Genomic DNA, 5,095 nt, shown 5'->3' with positions numbered 1-5,095 from the left:
GAGCAGGGGATAAATACGTTAAAACATTATTTTCTCAGAACTTTACAAAACATTTTGTTAATCCTAATCCATTTCCATGCCTGTAATGACTGTAGAAACCCTGTACCCAGAGAGTACATATGCTAACCCAGAAATTTAGGGACATAGTGCAGATGTGTATTTTGCCTCCACAGATTCAAACACTCTTTGTCTTTCTATACAGATTTTCTATCTGGAACCAGCAACAAACCACCGCTCAGACGCTGCTCATTCATTTTTCCTGAAGGCAGTGGAAAACTATGGCTGGCCTTCAGGTACACAGTGATATAAACATGGGCTATTGTTTCCATGCCCTAATTACTCATTTCAGTAATGTTAGATTTTGTTGTGATGGACATGACTGAACATTTCCCCCATGTATTTTCAAGGGTCAGGGGCGATGAAGGCATTGAAAATGTCGCCATTGCTGAGACCATGTTCGCTGTTAAAGGCACTGGAAGAGGGAGCTTCATATTTGGGCGGAGTGTACATAATCAGAGGGTACAATAAGAATTGACCTCATTTACTGCATATAAATAGTAAGAACATGGGAAATTATTGTTGGAAAGTAATTTCAGTCAGACAGTTTAAGTTATTACGTTTCAATTGAATAAGTGCTGTTTCTGATCTAGAACAGAGCGCCTGTGGCGAGACGTCTGGACCAGCGTGACACATCTATACTATGAAGTTCTTCACAGTCTCGAGGAAGATGGCCTGCTGGATTCGGCAGATGTGGTTCATCTGTTTTGTGTCCACTATGTTTTCCTTCCACGCCTGGCAGAGGCCCTTCACACCTTCACAGAGGGCTGGGACAACCATCCTTTACGGTCTGAAGGTGGACTCTCCCCGAACCAGCTCTGGGTTTTGGCTCACATGAAGAACCCTTGTGACGTGAACGAAGATTTGCAGGTTTGTTGATGCTCAAACTCGAAGCGCTGTGTCCAAAGGCAAAGTCCAGTTGACAAGTTTTAGACCTGAATATGTGGAGGCTAAAGTTTATATAAAAACAACAAGAAAATTGTTGAATTATGATATTTGCGTGTGTGTGTTACTTTATTGATGTGATCACACAATTAGAGCAAGTCAACAAAGCAAAATTTATGATTGATGTTTTGTTTGCTTAAACATTATACATATTTGACTCTCTGGTTAAATGTTTTCTATCGTCACTGCAGTATACCTGTGTAGGTCAGTGAAATATATGACTAAATCATTAGCCTCATAGCTTAATTCAGACCTGCCAACCTGTACGCATTTTACGTAGCAAGTACGCAACGTGACATCTAAATACGCTGGTACGACTCGCCCCTCTAAACTACACAAAAAGCTGCAGACATGTGAGTTCTGTGGCAAATGTGCACGTGCGGTACTCATGTCTGACAACACGATGCAGCCAATCATTATAGAAAAGATAGAAGCGTGTCAGCGGACCTGCCAGCTGTTGGTAAATGTGAACCGTTACGCGTAACGTTACTTTCACTGTGGAAACATTCGAGCCGAAGTCTAAGTGAAAAAAAAGAAAAAAAAAAAAAGATTTGCGAGATTTTTTTTTTTCTTAGCAAATCTATCGATCATGTTCAACTAATGACCCCAATACATCGTCAAAGAAAAAAGAAAGAAGAGGCAGCGGTGTGTGTGTGTGTGTGTGTGTGTGTGTGTGTGTGTGTGTGTGTGTGTATTTTAGCCTTTATATATATCATTGCAGATAGAGTAGGCCTGTATATAAGGAGGAATGTGATTATTTATACAGTTTAAACATGTAGCCAACAAATCTTTTGCAGCAAGTTTTGCAGCCACTATCATGGCAGATGAGGAAGACGAAGACAGGGAGGGACAGGGCAGCAGACCTGCCAAAAAGAAGAGGGTCCATGTCCCCCAGAAGTTCTGGAGTCAATGTCAAGAACAGTGTCCATGCTTCCGACCCTCTGAAGTTCCTCATCATGCATTTTGCACAGTGTGCAATTATGATGTGGACATAAGCCACCAGGGAGCTGCAGGTAATGTATAAATGAGCCCCGGTGATGAGTGCATATGTGCTGTAAGCCAATGTAATTATTACATTCTTGAAAACAAAAACACCTGTTGCAATATACAAAATAAATTATTACCATTTTAATTAAATACATATTAAACAAATTTTTAATAAATTTGAATTAAATAAGTAGTGAACACTGACATGATCAGTGCTTTGGTGACAAGAAAGGTGAGCATGGCTGCAAAAGGGTCCATCTGTCACATGGAGGGTTTCAGTGATGCTCTGTTAAAGAAGGCAAAGTCAGCAACCTATGAGGCAACACAGTCCAGAGCAAGTTCCACTCCAGGAAGGAGTGATGACTGATGCAAAAACTGTATTTAAAAGGGCATCAGGGTCAAGGTCAACAAAATAAAAACATTGAAATAATACAGTTCCCTTGTTTTGAAAGTGTTTCTGTGTTCCATCGAAAGGCTGTCATGATACAGTATCTGCATGGCTCAGAAGGACAGAGCATTTCTTGGTTTTCTGTCGATGGGTTTGGATATTCATGTTAAGAAATAGTTAAAGAATGTAATTTCAGAGTGCAAAATGTCTATATTTTCTTTATTAAAGATATTGTAATCAAAAATATAGGTTTTATTGTTTTTTTAATAACCGATTTCCAGCCAGTGAATGGGGAAATTACTGCGTGCAAAGCAATGGAGTTGCAAAAGTCTGCGAAAAAAAGTCGCACAACACAAGTGGTACTCAAAATATTTTGACAAGATTGGCAGGTCTGCATTAGACTGTAAAACCTGGATGTCCTGCCCTTCGCCATCAGATCGCTCTGAAACACTTCCTGTATCACTGTGTGAGGTATTAGAGGGCATTTCCTTTGTATTGACGTAATGCAGCTCCTTAACTGAAGATATTTCCAAAAATCTCTCTTAGGGAGTTTGTATTTAGCAATCATCTGTTCAAAGACATGTATGCAAGTATTTATTTCAAAATAATTTAGGACAAGCTGTTTTCTTTATGTGTACAGGCCTTCAGACAATGACAGCCACGAGTCAAGTGGATCAGTAGCAGTCAGTCCAATCAGGACCTTTCAAAGGTGATATTGTACATGAGGTAATTCTGGTGGCAAATTCTGTTATCTGGATAATGTCCCCTTTCAAGTGATACTACAGTATCAGTCATCTTTTTCCTGTTGAAAAGCTTTGTCATGTTGGAGTGTGATCACAGAGAAATGCAGTAATCCAAAAACATGGTATGTTTGTGACACATTTTGCTCTTATCTTGCATTGAGGCCTCCCCTCACCCCTTCGGATTTCACCAGTGTAGGAGGTGTGGCAATTGCTGTACCGTGCCACACCCTGTTAACCCCCCTGAATAATAGTAGCAAACAGCAATGAAATCCCACAGACAGCATAACCACATCTGATTTAAGTTTTTATTCAAATGCTCAACGTTTAACAAGAAATAAATAAGTAAATAAAACACTCAGACAATATGTGAATATGTTGGTGTCTATTTTAATGTTTAATTTGTATGGGGGATTAGCTCAAATGGTAGAGCGCTCGCTTAGCATGCGAGAGGTAGCGGGATCGATGCCCGCATCCTCCAGAGTAATTTTGAATCTCGCTGCGGGCACCGGGTGTGTCCTCCACCATGCCTTCGGTGCCTGCTGCTCGAGGAGGGCCTTTCTGTGTGGAGTTTGCATGTTCTCCCCGTGTTCACCTGGGGTATCCTCCGTAAAAATATACCCCCACTAAAAACATGCAAGAAGATCACCACCTGACCAATGGTGACGCCAAAGATGGGTCCCCGGGCGCCGGTCTGGCTGCCCACCGCTCCTGGTCTGCCGCGGAGGAGGGACGACCAGGATGGGTTAAAGGCGGAAGTCAAATTTCACCTCCGTGTGCCGTGCTCACATGTGTGTGTGACAAATAAAGGGGAATGTCTCCCCCCGATTCTTCTTCTTCTTCTTCTTCTTTTTTTTATTTAATTCCAGTTCTGAGGAAATCTTGAATTGGATCACTTGTCAAGTCAATGAAACAAACACATTTTCCACCTGTGTGTCGCGGACTGACCTCTTTGGCAGAGGCATGCAATGGCAGAAGAAGACCACGCCCAAAAGCAGACTTCAGGTCACATTGTTTGGTGAAGCAGGCGTCGATACTGGTGCCCTTAGCAGAGAATTCCTCCCAGGTAAAAGTGTTTGTCTGTATTTAATTTCACAATAAGAGAAAAATTCTACACATCCAGTTCTTAAAAGGCCAGGTGCAGGAGAAAAGATAAAGAACAAAAAGGAAAGGAATTCCCCACATACGGGGGCCTCTGGTGGGATAGTGGGCTCAAATGCTAATTAAATGGAAAAAAAAGAGACAGAAGAGACCTTTTGGATTTCCTGTGTTTGCTGTTTTGCAGAAATGCTGGTAGAGATGGAAAACAGACTCTTTGCTGGAGGTTCAGATGAGAAAGGGAAGATTCTTTCACTTTACTACACGGCTCTATTAAATGTTGTACTCTGGTTGTAATCAAGCAGTTTATTTGCTGTGTTGTTTTGCTTTGGTTCGGAGTGCTGGGGAAGTCATGGCAGCTAGTCTGGCACAAGGTGGACCTTGCCCTAACTTCATGCTTCAGATATGTCTGCTCTGTGTCTGCCAGTGATGTAACAGATCTTGAACTGTCGCAGCTTATTGAGAGGGTAAATACAATTAGATCAAAGTCAGTAATTGTATTAACATCATTATGATATGGCGTGCACAGTTACTGTTTTGATTTGTTGCCTGCAGAGAACAATGATACAATGCAGCTTAATTTCACTTGACACCTGATCTGTTTTCAGATGACCAGCGCTGGTAATGACATCATCAGTGACCTGACTGACGACGTCGCTACCTGTGGATACACTGGAATCGTGTCTGCGGGGGAAAAAAAGACAGCATGATAAGGTATTTTGGTGTCATTTTTGGTTTTTATTAAGGCAAGGATGCATTGGTCTCATGCAAAGCTGTGTTGTTAAACTTCTTGACATGTGCCCAAACAATGACAATTTTACCTAAATGTTATGAAAGTGACCATGTAATGTGGATGATGGACATGGTCCTCTCATGTTTA

The 5,095-nt window shown here is 41.5% G+C and overlaps 1 non-coding gene across 1 annotated transcript; it reads left to right on the top strand.

Annotated features, from left to right (window-relative positions):
• The first annotated feature begins 3,525 nt into the window (after positions 1–3,525).
• On the top strand, positions 3,526–3,598 carry trnaa-agc (transfer RNA alanine (anticodon AGC)). The gene has a single exon. It is a non-coding gene; the product is annotated as a tRNA-Ala (tRNA).
• The last annotated feature ends 1,497 nt before the right edge of the window (positions 3,599–5,095 follow it).

The sequence above is a fragment of the Chaetodon auriga genome, chromosome 23, assembly GCF_051107435.1.
Source record: "Chaetodon auriga isolate fChaAug3 chromosome 23, fChaAug3.hap1, whole genome shotgun sequence".
NCBI lineage: Eukaryota > Metazoa > Chordata > Actinopteri > Chaetodontiformes > Chaetodontidae > Chaetodon > Chaetodon auriga.
This window is presented reverse-complemented; position numbering and strand designations above follow the sequence as displayed.